Source organism: Myotis brandtii, unplaced genomic scaffold (assembly GCF_000412655.1).
Source record: "Myotis brandtii unplaced genomic scaffold, ASM41265v1 scaffold1145, whole genome shotgun sequence".
Lineage (NCBI taxonomy): Eukaryota > Metazoa > Chordata > Mammalia > Chiroptera > Vespertilionidae > Myotis > Myotis brandtii.
This window is the reverse complement of record NW_005353947.1, coordinates 144,670-164,646: the sequence shown is the minus strand read 5'-3', so window position 1 is coordinate 164,646 and position 19,977 is coordinate 144,670. Positions and strand designations below refer to the sequence as shown.

General features: G+C 39.0%; 1 pseudogene; it reads right to left on the bottom strand.

Moving 5' to 3' along the window:
• Window positions 1-1,165: 1,165 nt before the first annotated feature.
• The window catches only part of LOC102262530, a 33,216-nt pseudogene continuing 14,404 nt past the window's right edge, over window positions 1,166-19,977 (bottom strand).

Here is a 19,977-nt window from a genome sequence, read left to right as displayed (position 1 = left end):
GTATGGCTATATTTAAGATGCTTCTTATAGCTGAATCAATTTCTCAAAGTGTTTTACCAATCCCATGCCAGGGACTACTGTTGTATCTCAAACTCTAGTGGGGAATTTTACATTTCTCAGCTGGCTCGTCCCGAATCCTGGCAAGTCAATGCACAAAAGAGTATATCTATCTATATAAAAGGTTAATATACTAAGTGTTCAACCATCTGAGTAATGATGTCACATAGCAATGCCTGGCTTCTTCTTCCTAGGGACTAGCCTCATCACAGTTTCTTCAGCCCAGGAACACTCAGGTGGAAACATTTTGCACTGTAACCAAATGTCTGTGAAGTGTTTTTCTGTGCCTCATCTCATTTGATCCTCACAGAAGTCCTGGAGTAGGTAGATAGGAGATTTGGTAGAATCCTATTTTCTTTTCATTAGCCAGTAAACGGAGATTTAGAAACTTCACCTGACTGAAAAGAAGTAATAAATGGTGGAACTTGAAAATGACTTCAGGTTTCCTTACTGCACAGAATATAGTCAAACACTGCTACAGTTAAATATTTTACCCTTCGGAGAATGGCCTCATCTAGGAACTTATCAACACCACCACCCAGACAACCCTTGGACACTGCCTGCGACCCAGAAGCCACTGCAGCCAAAATCCTGCTGCCCCACCTACAGACCTGCAGACCCTAGGACCTCCAAAGGTGCACTGCTCCCGCAGCAGTAAGTGCAGCTTCCCCCTCCCCAGCAGCAGACCTCTAGACAACACAGTTGCACATTTCCAGCGCACAGGCCTCCAGAGCCCACCACCCCACAGGCAGCTCTTAGGAGTCACTGCGAGCCTTCACTGGGTGCGATAATGTGCAAACGGGGATGCACTATCTTGCAGTAGAAATTCTGAATTCACTCTTCCTGAATAACTGCCCACAGACACTGTTGTGCAACTTCAGTGCCAGGACCCCTCAGGGTGCGTCAGAGCTCCACGCTGCAAACGCACCACCACAGATGTGTGTTTCCAGCAGGTAGATCCCCGGAGCCCACCAACCCATAGACAGCTCTTGGGAGCCTGTGAGCCCCCGCTGGGTGTGATATTGTACAGACAGGGATGCATTACCCTGCAGTAGAAATTCTGATTCACTCTTCCTGAATAACTGCCCATAGACACTGTCTCACAACCTCAGCGCCCGGGCCCTTCACAGTATGACAGAGCTCCATGCCGCAAACACACCACAGGTACCCCTGTGAGCTGCAACTGGGAGCGCGTGTATCCAACCACGGACACAGTAGCAAAAACTGAGACTTCCAACCCTACAGCTGCAGAACTCTGGACATTACAGTTGCGCTTTTCCAGTGCACAGGCCTCCTGAGCCCACCGCTCCACAGGTAGCTCTTGGGTGCCACTGTGAGACCCCGCTGGGTGAGCTCTTATCCAAACAAGGATGCACTGCCCCGGCAGTAGAAATTGTGCAATACCCTCGTCCTGGATACCTGCCCACAGAGACCTCAATAGCTTGGCTTCAGCTAGGGCCCTTCAGAGTGTGTCAGTGTGCCGCTCTGGCAAACACACTGTGGGTGCCCCTGTGAGCTGCCACTGGGTGCACGTGTATCCAACCAAGGGAGAAGCAGCAAAAGCTGAGTCTTCCAACCCTATAGCTACAGAACTCTGGACACCACAGTCACGCCTTTCCAGAGCACAGGCCTCCTGAGCCCCACCATCCTGACAAACAGATCCTGGGTACCTGGTGAGCCCCCGCTGGGCACGCGTGATTTCAACGAAGGATGCAAAGCAGCAAAAATTGGGACATCCTCCTCCCTGGCTGCTGACATCTGGACACCGCAGTTGCACCTTTCCAGCTTGCAAGCCTACATGAAGAAAACCCAAATAGCTCAAGTAGGGAGCTATGCTAGATTACCAAGCCCAGGAGACCTGAGAGATCACACCAGCAGCACCATCTCCAAAAGAACCTGGGTAGCAAAGCAGTCAGATCTAGGACACAGAAACAATTAAAACGTTACAGCAAAACATGGGGAGACAAAAAAGCAATCCCCAAAGGAAAGAAAAAGAGGAATCACCAGGAGGGAGTTAAATGAAATGGAGGCAAGTAACATCTCAGAGAAAGAATTCAAAGTAATGGTTATAAGGATGTACAAATGACTGGATGACAAATATACACAACTCAGTGACAAATACACACAACTCAATGAGAATTATAAGAAGCTAAATGAGAATGTTACCAAGACAAAAAGGAGCCAAGAGGACATGAAGAGCAACTGCATAAATGAAGAACATTACTGCAATAAAGAACACAATGGAAGGCTTAAACAGTAGACTAGGAGAGGCTGAGGACTGCATCAGTGAGCTAGAAGACAAGGTAGGAAAAAACACACAAACACAACAGTAACTGGAAAGAGAATTTAAAAAGCAAGGGGAGAGCCTAAGGGAGCTTTGGGACAACACAAGCAAAACAACTACCACATAATAGGGGAACCAGAAGGAGAAGAAGAGAAGCAAGGAATAGAAAACCCGTTTGAAGAAATAATGACAGAAAATTTCCCTAATATTGCCAAGAAAAAAAACTACACAAGTCCAAGAAGCACATAGGGTCCCAAATAAGATGAACCCAAAAAGACCAACACCAAGACACATCATAATTAAATTGGCAAACATCAACAACAAAGTAAGAATCTTAAAAACTGCCAGAGAGAGACAGAAAGTTACATACAAGGGATCTCCCATTAGAATATCGACTGATTTCTCAACAGAAATACACCAGGCCATAAGGGAATGGAATGAAATATACAAAGTGATACAAACCCAAGGGACTGAATCAAAGAATACTATACCCAGCAAGGCTATCATTCAAAATTGAAGGTGGAATCAGGAGCTTCACAGACAAAAATGTGCTAAAAGAGTTTATTACCACCAAGCCAGCAATGCAAGAAATGCTAAAGAAACTGATGTGAAAAGACAAAAAAACAAACAAACAGAAAGGCAAGAAGAAACACAAATATTAAGAATAAAAATGATGACAAACAAGCGCTTATCAATAATAACACTAAACATAAATGGATTAAATGCTCCAATCAAAAGACATAGGGTAGCTGAATGGATAAGAAAACACAACCCATATATTTGCTGTCTGCAAGAGACCCACCTCAGAACAAAGGATTCACACAAACTGAGAGTGGAGGGATGGAAAAAAATTTCTCAGGCAAATGGAGAAATGAGAAAAAAGCTGGAGTTGCAATATTTACATCTGACAAAATAGACCTCAAAGTAAAGGCCATAACAAGGGATAAGGAAGGCCACTACATAATACTAAAGGGAGCAATTCAACAAGACAAAATAACTCTGGTAAACATATATGCACCCAATACAGGAACACCAAAATACATAAAAAAACTCCTGGGAGAGATCAATAGCAATACAGTCATAGTAAGGGACTTTAATACCCTACTCACACCACTGTATAAATCCTCTAAACAAAAAATCAGAAAGGAAACAACTATCCTAAATGACTCACTATATCAGATGGATTTAATTGACATCTTCAGAATATTTCACCTCAAAGACACAGAATATACATTCTTCTCCAGTGCACATGGGACATTTTCAAAGACAAACCACATATTAGGACACAGGCAAAGTCTCTTCAAATTCAAGAGGATAGAAATCATAACAAGCCTCTTCTCAGATCACAATGGCATAAAACTAGAAATCAAGTACAATAAAAACAATGAAAAAAAATAAAACACTTGGAGGCTAAATAGCGTGCTACTAAACAATAATTGGGTTACCAAAGAGATCAAGAAGAAATAAAAAGCATCCTGGAAACAAATGACAATCATGGAAACAAATGACAATGAAAACGCAACAATCCAAAATCTATGGGACACAGTGAAAGCAGTCCTGAGAGGGAAGTTCATAGCTCTACAGGCCTACCTCAAAAAACAAGAAAAACTGGCAATAAATGATCTAACCCTAAAACTCAAAGAGTTAGAAAGAGGGCAACAAGAAAAGCCCACAGTATCCAGAAGGAAGGAAATAATAAAGATCAGAGCAGAATTAAATGACATAGAGACCAAAAAGCAATACAAAAGATCAATGAAACCAAGAGCTGGTTCTTTGAAAGGATAAACAAGATTAATGACCCTCTAGCCAGGCTCACCAAGAAACAAAGAGAGAGGACCCAAGTAAAGAAAATCAGAAATGAAAGAGGTGAAGTAACAACTGACCCAACTGATATCCAAATGATTGTAAAAAAATACTAAGAACACCTCTACTCCAACAAACTGTACAACCTCAATGAAATGGACACATTCCTAGAAAAACACAAGCTTCCAAAACTCAATCAGGAAGAATAAAGATACCTAAATAGGCCAATAACTACTGATGAAATTGAAACAGTAATCAAAATGCTTCCAGCAAACAAAAGCCCTGGACCAGATGGCTTCACAGGAAAGTTTTACTGAACATTCAAAGAAGTACTAAAACCAATCCTTCTCAGACTATTTCAAAAAATTCAAGAGGAAGGCACACTTCCAAGCTGTTTCTATGAAGCCAGCATTACCCTAATTCCAAAACAAGATAAAGACACCCCAAAGAAACAGAATTAAAGGCCAATATCCCTGATGAACATAGATTCTAAAACCCTCAACAACATTCTAGCAAACTGGATCCAGCACTACATTAGAAAAATAATACACCATGACCAAGTAGGATTTATTCCAGGAATGCAAGGCTGGTACAATAGCTTCAAATCAACAAACATGATACATCACATAAACAAATTGAGAGACAAAAATCACATAATCATATCAATTGACCTGGAAACAAATGACAATGAAAACACAACAATCCAAAATCTATGGGACACAATGAAAGCAATCCTGGGAGAGAAGTTCATAGCTCTACAAGCCTACTGCAAAAAACAAGAAAAAATGGTAATAAATTATCTAACCCTGCAACTTAAAGAGTTAGAAAGAGAGCAACAAGAGAAGCCCAGAGTAAGCAGAAGGAAGGAAATAATAAAGATCAGAGCAGAGATAAACAACATAGAGACAAAAAATAAACAATAGAAAAGGTCAACAAAACCAAGAGCTGGTTCTTTGAAAGGATAAACAAGATTAATGACCCTCTAGCCAGGCTCACCAAGAAACAAAGAGAGAGGACCCAAGTAAAGAAAATCAGAAATGAAAGAGGTGAAGTAACAACTGACCCAACTGATATCCAAATGATTGTAAAAAAATACTAAGAACACCTCTACTCCAACAAACTGTACAACCTCAATGAAATGGACACATTCCTAGAAAAACACAAGCTTCCAAAACTCAATCAGGAAGAATAAAGATACCTAAATAGGCCAATAACTACTGATGAAATTGAAACAGTAATCAAAATGCTTCCAGCAAACAAAAGCCCTGGACCAGATGGCTTCACAGGAAAGTTTTACTGAACATTCAAAGAAGTACTAAAACCAATCCTTCTCAGACTATTTCAAAAAATTCAAGAGGAAGGCACACTTCCAAGCTGTTTCTATGAAGCCAGCATTACCCTAATTCCAAAACAAGATAAAGACACCCCAAAGAAACAGAATTAAAGGCCAATATCCCTGATGAACATAGATTCTAAAACCCTCAACAACATTCTAGCAAACTGGATCCAGCACTACATTAGAAAAATAATACACCATGACCAAGTAGGATTTATTCCAGGAATGCAAGGCTGGTACAATAGCTTCAAATCAACAAACATGATACATCACATAAACAAATTGAGAGACAAAAATCACATAATCATATCAATTGATGCAGAAAAGGCATTTGACAAAGTCCAATACCCTTTTCTGATAAAAACACTCAGCAAAGTGGGAATAGAAGGGTCATACCTTAACATAATAAAAGCCTTATAAGACAAACCTACAGCCAACATCATACTCAATGGACAAAACTAAAATAATTTCCCTTAAGAACAGGAACAAAGATGCTCACTTTCATCACTCCTTTTCAACATTGTACTGGAAGTGCTAGCCAATGCAATCAGACAAGAAGAAGAAATTAAAGGCATCCAAATTGAAAAAGAAGAAGTAAAATTGTCATTATTCGCAGATGACATGATACTGTACATAGAAAAACCTAAAGACTCCATCAAAAAACTATTAGACTTAATAAATGAATTTGGCAATGTAGCAGGATACAAAATTAATGCCAAGAAATCGATGGCATTTTTGTACACCAACAGTGCACTTACAGAAAGACAGATTTTAAAAAAAACAATTCCATTTACCATTGCACACACACAAAAAATAAGATACCTAAGAAAAAACTTAACTAAGGAGGTAAAAGACCTATACTTGGAAAAATACAGGACATTGAAATAAGAGATAGAGGAAGACATAAACAGATGGAAGAACATACCGTGATCATGGATTGGTAGAATCAACATCATTAAAATGTCCATACTACCCAAAGCAATCTACAGATTGCTTCTGTATGTCCTCTTTTGAAAAGTATCTATTTAGGTCTGTTGCCCATTTTTTGGATTGGATTATTTATCTTCCTTTTGTTAAGTTGTATGAGTTCCCTATAAATGTTGGAGATTAAACCCTTATCGGAGATAACATTGGCAAATATGCTTTCCACTACCCGTTAAAATACCAACAGCATATTTCACAGACCTAGAACGAACTCTCCAAAAATTCATCTCGAATAAAAAAAGACCCCGAATAGCCCCAGCAATCCTGAGAAAGAAGAAAAACCCGAACCAATATGCTCAATTAATATTTGACAAAGGAGGCAAGAACATACAATGGAGTCAAGACAGTCTCTTCAATAAATGGTGTTGGGAAAATTGGACAGATACATGCAAAAAAAATGAAACTAGCCCACCAATTTACACCATACACAAAAATAAACTCAAAATGGATAAAGGACTTAAATGTAAGACAGGAAACCAAAAAAGTACTGGAGCAATCCAAAGGCAACAAAACAACAAAATCTTAGACATATGCCGAAGCAATTTCTTCACTGGTACAGCTCCTAGGGCATTGGAAATTAAAGAGAAAATAAACAAATGGGACGACATCAAAATAAAAAGCTTCTGCACAGCAAAAGAAACCATCAACAAAACAACAAGCAAACATGGGGGAACATATTTGCCAATGTTATTACGGATAAGACTTTAATCTCCAATGTTTACAGGGAACTCATACAACTTAACAAGAGGAAGATAAACAACCCAAATCAAAAAATGGGCAACAGACCTAAATAGGGTATTTTCAAAAGAAGACATAAGGAAGGCCAAGAGACATATGAAAACATGCTCAATGTCACTAAGCATCCAAGAAATGCAAATCAAAACCATAATGAGGTACCATCTCACACCTATCAGAATGGCTATCATCAACAAATCAACAAATTACAAGTGCTGGTGAGGATGTGGAGAAAAAGGAACCCTCGCACACTGCTGGTGGGAATGCAGAATGGTGCAGCCACTGTGGAGAACAGTATGGAGTTTCCTTAAAAAACTAAAAATGGAACTCCCACTTGACCCCACAATCCCACTTCTAGGAATATAGCCCAAGAAACTAGAAACACCATCAGAAAGGATATATGCACCCCTATGTTCACAGCAGCACAATTTACAAAAGCTAAGATTTGGAATCAGCCTAAATGCCCATCAGCAGATGAGTGGATTAAAAACTGTGGCCCATCTACCCAATGGAATACTATGCTGCTGTAAAAAGGAAGGAACTCCTACCATTTGCAAAAGCATGGATGGAGCTGGAGAGCATTATATGCTATGTGAAATAAGTCAGTCAGAGAAAGATAAATTTCATATAATCTCACTCATTTGTGGATTATAATGAACAACATAAACTGATGAACAAAAACAGATACAGAGACAGATGCTCAAACCTCAGAGGGAAAGTAGGGGAGGCTGGGGGTAAGAGGGAGAGATCAACCAAGAGACTTATATGCATGCATATAAGCATAACCAATGGACACAGACAACAGAGGGTGAGGGCAGGATTGGGGTTTGGGGGGCGTTGGGGGGATAACCACACATTTGTAATACCTGATCAATAAAAAAATGTATTTTACCTTTTGTTCTTCCTTTGTGATCTACAATAATAATCTTCTTCATGTTGATACTTTCTGCTGTGTTGCTAACAATTACCTGAAAGAGAAGTTGGGGTGCTTCACTAGGCTGGAAAAAGTTTAGCTACATCAGAAAGCAGTCTAATTAAGCAAGTTTATTTTATATCTATAAAAGGCTAAGTTGACCCATGCATGCATGATACATATACAGCTCTTGCTGGCACCAATCGCATGTGTGTGTTTCAATCTGTCATTGTTGATCATGAATTTGATTGACACTTCTATTATAGAGAAAGGGCAAATAGCAATATTAAAATATTTCTTCTAATTAATTTCCTCTCAATGTGCACGAATTCATGCACCAGGCCACTAGTGTTGGTTATAAGAGAAGCTGTGAAGTTATAAAATAGATTAGCAAAAGGCATCACTCTCATAGGACACAAGAGTAGTAGCGATTTATCATTTCCTGCTGTCAACTATCCAAGTTCCTATTTTAACACATAGCTGTATCAAGACACTGACTGATTTTATTCTCTTATAAATTGAGAGAATTTATCAGTAAATAAATTGAATTTATCAGTAAAAAAAACCCATAACTTAGTATACACATAGACTCTTATTGTGTTTATCAGTTGTTTGTCCACTTCATTTCTGGGTAGTATTTCATTGTATGAGTATAACACACATTTCCTTTATCTTTCCACCAGTTGATATACATTTGTGTTATTTCCAGCTTGGAGCTATTATGAATAAAGCTATAAATATTTGCATACAATTTTTGTTAATGAATCTCAAAGGGGTTATTCTAAGTAAAAAATTCAGGTACAAAAGACTACATATTGTATAATTTTATTTATATGTTATTATAGAAGAGGCAAACTCACAGTGTCAGAAATTGGATCAGTAGGGAGGACAGAGAGTAGAAAGAAGCACAAGGTAATTTTGGGGGTGATGAAAATGTTCTATATCTTGACTTTGGTGATGTTTACATGATTAATAATATGCCAATGTTCATCAAATTGTGCACTTGAAATTGAAGAAATTTGTTCAATGTAAATTACACAATAAAACCAAGCAAAAAAAAGAGAGAATCAACTGCCTCATAGTTTACAAGACAGCCCCTCTCACATTCATGCTAGTTCATTATATTATACAGGGAAGTATTCATTGCTCCTCTTCTTCTCCTTAATACCTTCTTCCTTTTTGGATTTTTTTTTAGCTGATTGGGAATGGGAAATAATGTGGTTGCTGAGCCAGACACTTCTTCATGGCCTTTCCCTCAACTATAGAAAAATGCAGCTGAAGCTTTCAAAACAATGTTTATAATGACTAAATTCTAAGTCAAGGATGATTCTAATTCTCAGTCTCCATCTGGCAGGACTAAAGGGGATGGTTTCATTCTCTCAATTACATAATATTTATGGTTGTACCCACAGTGCCTATCATAGTGCCTGGCATAGTAAGCATTCCATAAATATTTATTGACTGAAAAAATATAGTTAATCGGCTCATTCTGTTTTAAAGTGTTCTATTGAAAAAATATTTAAGCTTGAAGAGAAAACTGCCTTAACTACAATACAATCTATAATAACAGACTGCTAGACTCTTTACAAATTATAGTATGTGGTGCAGTTCTCCAGTCAGATATCCTCATCAGGACGACCAAGCTACTCTTTTCCCTGTTTGCTGGTAGTGGGGCTATTAAGGCTCACAGCTGAGTCCCTCTCTGGAAATTGCCCTTGCCCTAAAAATGCAACAGTGCCCAAAGTTACATCCCCTCCCTCGACGAAACTTGCATCTAATTACTGGTTAGTGTTGGGGGACAAAGTCCTGGCTCCCTTGCTTTAATTCAAGACAATTATGAAAGAAAATTCCAGTTCCAGAGATTCCTATGGGAGAACCTGAAGCCTGACTGCAACCATATCAAGGTTTAAATCACCCCTCTGCTCATCTGGTTTCCCTAACTCCCTTAAAGGTGCTTCTACGGAGATCATTTTTCTAATAAACATCCTGTATGTAACTATTTGTTTTCTTGGGAAACGTGACTCAAGACAATTCATATTAGTACAAGTCCTAAGAAGCAGTCTCAAATATGAGATTTTTAGAGCTAGATTACTCCCTGGTTATATAGACAGGAGGACTTCATCTGTGGTGCTAGAAGGCATATTAATAGTCACTAACATGATATAGCAGTGCAATCCACTGGTGGTAAACTGAAATGAGATAAAGGATGGAAAGGAATGTAGTGGTGTGCACAATAGTTCAGCTGTTTGGAAGGTATAAGGTGAGTAGTAATTATAAGGAATATGGAATTGGATAACTTTTGTGGATATTACTGATGCACTGGAGAAAAACAATGAAAGGATAAGGGTTAATCACCCATTTAAGGCAAATCATGAAAATCAGAGGGCTTCCTTGGCAGCAAAAAAAGAAACTCATCTTCTCCAGCTGGAGGGCAGAAAAACCTGAGGATATGGTTCAGACTTAATTATAAGAGTAGAGGAGCTTGAGAAGCTGGAATTCTCAACCCTGTGTCGAAGACAGGTCAACCATAGGAAGGGAAAGGGACTCTGGATCTTGGGATGAGGACATTTCAAGAATACTTGAAATCCACCCAGCTGGCCTGGCTCAGTGGTTGACACTGATCTATGAACCAGGAGGTCACGGTTCGATTCCCAGTCAGGACACATGCCCAGGTTACAGGCTCAATCCCCAGTGTGGGGTGTGCAGAAGGCAGCCAATCAATGATTCTATCTCATCATTGATTTTTCTATCTCTCCCTCTCCCTTCCTGTCTGAAATCAACAAAATTATATTAAAAAAATAATACTTGATATCTTGAATTCCCAGATTCCCCTGAACCCACTGGGACTGCAAAAGTGGTCCACTGCCCTCTGTTGAAGTAGCACAGGTTTCTTCTGCCTTGCAAGACAATTCCAGATCCTCCTACAATCAATCCCCACCTCCCTTTCTGGCCAACACACAAATAAGGTAAAGTCACATTGGGGAAAGTATTGTGCTGGAAAAAGAAGGGAAAGGTGACTATACATTGAATGAACTAGAAGACCTAACAGGAGAAAATATATGGGGCTAGACCCTGGTGATGCTGAATCAAGATGGGCACAATGTAGTTAGAAGTGGTAAGTTTATGAATATGGCAGAAATCCCCCATTATTGAGGATTTAGTAATCTAGCAAAGGCAGGATATGACATGCTACTAGGATGGCTGAAAATTTCTCTCTCTCCAGACTCAGGGAACTTAAAAGTTTAAATAGAGTCAAATATGTATGTGTGTTTTTAACTATGGAGAGTGTACAGTACTATTATATCTACCACAGTGTTCTCCAAAATTGCCTGCAAATAAGAATCACCTAATGTACTTGTTACGGAGATCTGGGCTCTAACCCAGAAGTACTGAAGTTGAATTTCTTGGGGGAAAGATATGGTAATTTATGTAGTTAACAAGTTGTCCCAGCTGACTCTTAGCAAGCACATTTTGAAAACACTACATTACTGCATATTTCCCCAATTTTATCTGTTCCAGATGACAGGATTCAGGTTATCTGGGGTACAATCAAACCCCAGAAGGTAGCACTGAATTCTGAGAATAGAAAGAGGCCCTGAAAGCAATCAAAACTTAATCCCCCTGATTCTAAGCTATAATTTATGCAATGTTTTTCCTGAAACCTCTCTGAAAAAATATCCTGCAGCCTTATTTAGAAAATCTTGTCCATTAAAGCACAGGCATACTTTGGAGATATTGCGGCTCCATTCCAGATCACTGCAATAAAGTGAGTATCGCAATAAAGGGAGTAATCTTTTGCTGGTGGAGGTTCTTGCTTTCAATTTGTAAAAAAAAAAAGCAACATTCGTGAAGTGTAATAAAGCAAAGCACAATAAAACAAGATATGCCTGTATGTGTATCTAAACTATCTCCATGGTCTCTGTCAGACCCAATAGAGTTTGAACACCTGAGCTTTTTCTTAGGCTATATACTACACATCCCACCCTTCCCAGCTACACACATAAGCTTAACTGGAAATGTCCTGCCCAGTCACGGTCACAGAGCTGGCTGGCCTAGCTGTAGCGCTGAAAATCAGTATGCTCCCTCCATACTTCCCAGAACTCTTGCAGTAGAGGAGGGCCAAGTGACTAGTTCTGGTCAATGGACTATGGGCCAGTAGTGTACCATGACCATGGAGGTGGAAGCAGTCTGGCAGGGTGCACATACGGCTCAGTCTGTAGAGGATTTAAAACCAACTTATTGCCCAACCAGCATGGCTTGGTGGCTGAGCTCTGATCTATGAATCATGAGGATGCAGTTGGCTTCCTGGTCAGGGCATATGCCTGGGTTGTGGGCTCCTTCCTCTCTGAAATCAATAAAAATATTTATTTTTTTAAAAAAACAACCTATTAACACCTTGTTGTGGCAATTATAAACAATATCACTAATATATTATTCTCCCCTGAAAAACATATTTTGGTGCTCTTAAAGTTTGAAAGAATTGTGGTTATTGTTGAATTTTAATAGTATATCTTAGTCTCAAAGTAGCATCTCTAAGAAACATTATATTCTACAGGGAAGTTAATTTGGAGAACTGCCATGTATATAGTCAGTCCTGACACTTTTAAATTGGCTTTTACTTCAAGATTCTGAAATTATTTTTATCTTTATAAAATAAGAAAAACCCTTGTTAATATAGAATGGTTGATCCTCAGAGATCTAGTGTAAAATTAATTCTTTTTTATATTATGAGATGGAGACCTACACAAAGTAAGCAACTGCTCAACATTCTCCAGTTAATAAATGAAAGGGACACAATTTGAATTCAGTTCTGTCATGTGATCAGAATTTCTTCTTATTTACATTGCACACTTAAAACTATTTCCAAGTCATTCTTTGTCTTACTACAGAAACACCCTCAATTGTTTTAAGAACATCAAACAGGTGAAAATGAACCTCTAGTTAAGTTCCTCTTATAAAATTCATGGCAAAAAAATGTCTCCTTACTGTAGAATATATGGATACAACATAAAATAAGAATTTTCACACAATTAGACATAGACTTGAATGTAGCCTGTATAGCACTCTTTTCTGCTGATTCATAGCCTACAATTCTAATGGGAACAGTGCAAATGTAGTATGTCTGTTTTGCTTGCCTTTTGAAATTTAAATGTAGCTTTCTCCACAAACTGCTGAGATTATCAAGGTGTATGACCCTTGTCCGCTTGACAGTCAAATGAATTTCAAATTTTTGCACTCATAAAAGAATGCATTGCTTCAGTGTACAAATCATTTGAGTGGCTTGGGATTGCTTTAATTTATTAATTTTAATATTTAATGCAATGCACTGTGATGTCATTGGTAAGTAAACTAATGAAGTCCCTATATCCAGATAGGTGAAACTTTTTCAAGTAGCATATTTCTCTTTTCTTCTGAATAAAGGCAACATTGATAATTTTGAACTATTCTAAGAATAAAGAAAATTCAAATAATAATATAGAACCCAAGTATCTAGTATCTAAATATAAAATGTGAATATTTACCCATATTTGCCTCTGATTAAAAATATATTATGGAAAATACACATAACATAAAATTTGCCATTTTAACCAATTTTAACTTTTTATTTTCTCATAGTGTTTTTAGTTTATTGTACAAAGGTTTCAAATTTTTATGTAGGCAAATTACCAATCTTTTCCTTGTCAGTTTGAGCTTATTTTGCTTAAGTCCTTTCATACCTGGTGGTTATAGACATATTCTCCTGTAATTTTATCTAATGAATTTAACGTTTGATTATTTATTTTTACATTTCTATCTTTAATGTATCTGAAATTATCTTTGAGTGTGCTATGAAATAGGGATACACTTTTCCCCCATATTGGAAGCCAATTGCCCCAGCATCATTTATTTACTACAATCTTATCCTTTCTCCTTAGAGTTTTACTGCCTCCTCTGTCATGGACCAAGTTCTCTTGTGCGTTTTCATCAGTTGCTGAGCTCTCTAATTCTATTACATTGGTCTGCCTATTCCTGTTTTGATAATACATTGTGTGTGTGTGTGTGTGTCCTCACCAGAGGATATGATTTTTAGAGAAAGGGGAGAGAGAGATAGAGAAATATGATTGGTTGCCTCCTGTACATGGTAACTGGGGATCGAACCTGCAACTTAGGCATGTGCCCTGACTGGGAATTGAACCCGCAAACTTTTGTACACATCCTTTCTGTGTATGGGATGACACTCCAACCAACTGAGCCTCCCGGCCAGGGAAATACATTATTTTAATACCATTTTGTAAGAATCTGTGATATGTAATAGGACTCCTTAAACATCTTCATAATTATCTTGGATTTTGTTGGATTTTTTTTTTAATTTCATGTTAATATATGTTTAACAGATACAATGCACTTACTATATAACAGGTTCTGTGTGATGTGCTTTAAAAAAAGTAACTATTTTTTTCCTTATAGGAAACAACTCTATGAAGTACTACTATTATCATCTTCATTTTATGAATGAAGAGATTGAAGCACAGAGAGGTTAATTAATTGTCCAAGGTCACACAGCTTATAAGTGGCAAAGCCTGAATTTGAAACCAGTCAGTCAGGCTCCAGAGTTTATGATTTTAATCACTATGCTGTGTGCTCTCTCATGTGAATTTTTCATTATCTATGAAAAATCCAATAACAAATTTAATTAAAATTGTATTGAATTCATATACTAATTAGGGAAGAATATCATTTTGATAGTGAATCTTCACATGTATAAACTAGGAATAGTTTTCCAGTTACTGAATGTGGCATGGACTGCTGGTTTCCTATACAATACCCATACTGCCTTCTTCCTAAGTAACAAAACTCCAATTTTGTTCAGGGTAGCAATATCCTCAGGTGGAAAATTACATTTCACAGCCTCCTTGCAGGTAGGGAAGCCAATGTGACATATTTCTGATCAATAAAATGTAAGTGCAAGTTGCTGGACAGGGTACAAAAGAAAGCTCTTTAAAAAGAGACACCAACATTCCCTCCCCCTTTCATCCTTCTTTTTCTTCAGGCTTGTAATGCTTATGTCATGCTGGACACTGAGCAGCCATCCTTTGTTTATCTATATATATAAAGAGCCAGGGGCCATCACAACCGAACAGACAACCGAACAGATGACCGAACAGGCTGAGTGGAGTGACAAGGCCAGCAGGGGGGTTTGTGAGGGATTACAAAACAACTGAGCAGCACGCTGCATGGGGCTGCCAGGCCAGCAGGAGGGTTAGTGAGGGATGACCAAATGACTGAACAGCAGGCTGTGTGGGGTGACCAGGCCATCAGGAGGGCAGTGGGGGGTGACTAGGCTGGCAGATGGGGGCAGTAAGGGGTGACTAGGCTGGCAGGGGGCACAGTTGGCAGCAATCAGGCCAGCAGGGGGTCAGTGAGGGGCGCCCAGGCTGGCAGAGGGAGGCAGTGAGGGGCGACCAGGCCAGCAGAGGGGGGCAGAGGGGCAACCAGGCTGGCAGAGGGGGGCAGCTCAGGAGGGCAGTGGGGGGTGACTAGGCTGGCAGATGGGGGCAGTAAGGGGTGACTAGGCTGGCAGGGGGCACAGTTGGCAGCAATCAGGCCAGCAGGGGGTCAGTGAGGGGCGCCCAGGCTGGCAGAGGGAGGCAGTGAGGGGCGACCAGGCCAGCAGAGGGGGGCAGAGGGGCAACCAGGCTGGCAGAGGGGGGCAGCTAGGAGCCAGTCCCAGATTGACAGGGGCAGCACCGCTCAGCCTGAAGCCTGCCTCCCTATCAGTCAGACATCCCCCTAGGGCTCCCAGACTGCAAGAGGGCACAGGCTGGACTGAGGGGACCCCCCACCCCCCCATGCACGAATTTCATGCACCGGGCCTCTAGTGAAGATAATAAAAGTCATACACTGAGGATGATAGAGTGGAAAGCTCAAGGAAACTTAGGTCCCTGAAACCATTATGTAGTCATTGTACCAGCCCAAATCAACCTCCTCCAGGGTTCATTTTATATGAAAGTAAAGTAAATTTTTAAAATTACTCCACTCTTAATGTTTCCTGTCATGAACAACTGAGCACAATCCATAACTGATACAATAAAGTCTTCTTTCATGACCCATGATGATTAATTTTGTGTCAACTTGACTGGGCTAAGGGATGCCCAGAAAGCTATTTTTGACTCTATCTCTAAGGGGTGTTTCTAGAAGAGATTAGCATTTGAATTAGTAGACTGAGTAAAGAAGATGGCCCTCACCAAAGTGGATGGGCCTCATCCAATTATTTGAGAGTCTGAAAGAGCAAAAAGATGAAGGAAAGGCAAATTCACTTTCTACTTGGGTTGGGACATCCATCTTTTCCTGCTCTCAGGCATTGGTGCCCCTGATTCTCAAGATATTAGACTCCTACTGAAACTTAACACTATTGCCTGCCCTGTTTCTCAGGCCTGTGGATTTTGATTAGAACCAGAGTGTACCAGCTGGTCAAGGCTTCCCTGAGCCTGGGAACCCTTATCAGCCTCTGAGCCTGGGAATCCTAATCAGGCCAAGATACCATGAGTGGGTACAAGGACACAAGGTACACTGTGCTTTCTGTAGCAAATATAATTGATGTCACTGTTGGCATGAAGCCTTCTTTGTCTAAATAGTGTAAAAGTAGGTTACTGACCAGCTAGTTAGCTGGAGTAGGCTGAGGCAGGAGTGAGAGTCTGCTGGAGTATCATGAGAGAGCAGCTAGGATGGAGTGTGTGAAGAAGTCTGCTAGAGAGAGAAGCTGGGAAGGAGAAACAGGAGAAGCTGCTGAGCCAGAGAGCTCAGGTACCACTACGATGTGAGGAGGTGAGTCTAGGAGGCAGTGTGTGGCTGCTCAGTTAATAGCTGTGGGTACAGAAACTGATACTGCTTTGTGGGAAAGATGTATCTGTTCACCAGCTGGTGTCCAGCTGCCTGCTTGTATGGACTTTGCTGTGAGGACTGTTCTTGCCTGATGGCTATATGGCCACTGGCTTCTGCAATAAAGACTCATTCTTATACACCTACAACCTCTCATGGCTTCTCCATCTAAGACCCAATGTCCTAGGAGGTCCAGCCCCAGGCAGAGGGACTCAGACCCAACACCTGTTGTTACTAGTGAGCAGAGGATAAAGGAGGAACTTGGACTAAGTTCCCAACAGTTAGTACAGTGGGCAGGGTTCAAGCAGGAACCAGTCTTGGTGTAGTCAAATGGGAGAATTTAGAAGAATAGGTGAACTCAGAGCCAGTCAGACCAGCAGAGCTATGCAGTGCTCTTGCTGCTGGCTTTGACAGAACTGTACCACCAGCTTTCCTGAGCCTCCAGCTTTCACACTGCTGATAGTGAAACTTAGCCTCCATAGATGCATGAGCCAATCCCTCATAATAAATCTCTTTCTATATGTATCCTGTTACTTCTGTTTCTTTGGAGAACCCTAATACATTGCCTTCAATAATATTTGCAATTTTCTCCACAAAGTTACAACTTTTGTTAGATTTACTACTAGGTGGTCTTAGTTTTTTGTTACTAAAAATAAAAACATTTTTGTTATGATAGTTTCAAATTAGCTGTTGCTACTTAAGTTATAATTTATTTCCCATTAATTGTTTACCCTAAAACATTGTTACTTTCTTGGTTCTAATAATTGGTAGAGGTTATTGAAATTTCTGTGTGAATAAAGACAATTGGATTACTTTGCTTTTATTCTTTCCTTTCTCTTACCTTTTAAAAACTTTTTCTTCTCTTATTACAATAGACCTTCCATTACAATGCTAAGTAGAATGGTTTTGGTGGATCCCTTTATTGGTTAAGGGAGTCTATTTATAATGTATTAGGAGCTTTTTAAAGTTATGAATGGACGTGTTTGATCAGATATGTATTCTATATATCTTGAAATTATAACATTTGTTTTCCTCTTAGTCTTTCAATATGTTTGTATGGTCAATTAAAATGATAGATTTTGAAGGCTGAGCCATTCTAAAAGATTTGGACCTGTGGCAAGCTTCCTCACAATATCTTTAGGTATTATAATCTATTTTGTCAGATGAGCCATCCTTTGAAGGTATTTCACTTTATGTAAGTTTTAGTTTCTCTTCCTCCTATAGATTCTGGGTCACATGGCAGCTCCATTTGTTTTGGAAACCTATTTTCCTACTAAATCATATATAAAGTATTGAAAATTTTATGGGCCACTGAAATATCAGCTCATATTTAATGCCAAATTTTAAAACGATCTTTTACTTTCAAGTACCTGAAGATTTTTTAAAATTTACCTATATAATAAAGTTTATATTTTGATATATTTAATCTCATATTTCTATGTGTTTCTAATGAGACTCTGACATGTTACTGGAAACTGATTTACTAGATATTTAATTAGGTAAAAAATCAATAGTGTCTTATTTAAAAGATTGCTTAGATATAAGGGAAGTAGTAATTCTGTCTAATATCTCTTTATATCCTGGGTATTGAACTGGTGGTCAATGGGATTCAAGCAAAGCACACAGGCTTTGTTTCTTGGTAGTTAGTACGGTGCTTCTCTTAAAATGGAATCAGAGCATTTACTTGATTTGCCCAGCCATTGAGGACATTTCAGTTCATGAGTCTTTTCAATATATTAAAAACTGCAATTTTCAACCCTAACCCATAATTGTAATATTATTTTCTAGAAATTACAAAGTGCCTATTATATACTAATAAGTGCATGTCAAATCTTTTTAAAAAATGTACATCTTTTAATTCTAATAAAAACCCAGCAAGGTACATAGTTTTATCCTATGTGATAGATAAGGAAGCTGCGTTTCAAGATTGTATCACCTGCTCACCAAAACCAGATCTGTTGTCAAATCATGTATTCTTTTTAAACTAAATCCACCAGCAGTGTGAATTTTTTCTTTTCTTAAATTTCATGTTATACTTACACTACTTAAGAGATGATATCAATAAGTAGCTTTAAGTGGAGTCAGAAGCCATTATTTCTCCATTATGTACTTCAACAAATTTTATAAAGTACTTTCATGATTGCAATTGATTAAATTCAGAATCTATGCTCCTGGTGGTCTTTAATGTCTAGAATTTCATCTCTTCTCCCATCAGGTAAAGGAATGAATGTAATACAAGTCCTATTCCTGGATATGAATGATGTGTACGGTCAACAGTTGACATTTTGAAAGAGAATTCACAGGTTAATTCACAACCCAACCCCCCTCCAAATAACTATTGGGTTAATCTGTATTTGAGATCTTCCAGAATGACTCTCTGGTACTAAGGTATTAAAGCATCAGAGAGTGGTCCTCAGAAGGGATATTTGCCATTTCATCACTCAAAGCTAGATTTTTTCTGTAAAGTTAAACATACAGGCTAGATGTAAAGAATACATAACAATCCTCAACAAAATCTTAGCATCGGATCCAGCAGTACATCAGAAAGATCATACACCATGACCAAGTAGGATTTATCCCAGGCATGCAAGGATGGTACAATATCTGCAAATCAATAAACATGATACATCACATAAACAAATTGAGAGAAAAAAACCACATACTCATATCAATTGATGCAGAAAAAGCATTTGACAAAATCCAGCACCCTTTCTTGATAAAAACTCTCAGCAAGGTAGGAACAGAAAGATCATACCTCAACATAATAAAAGCCATATATGACAAAGCCACAGCCAACATCATACTCAATGGGCAAAAACTAAAACCATTTCCCTTAATCCTACCAGACCTGAGGCCCTGAATCTAACTGTCCCCTATACCTGGGCTCCTGAGCATTAAAGAGAAAAAACCAACATGATATAGAAAAATGTTAGTTACATGCAAACAAGTGGTTAGAATAAGATGGAACTTGGAGACATTGTAGAAAATAGGTCTACCTTTCATCTA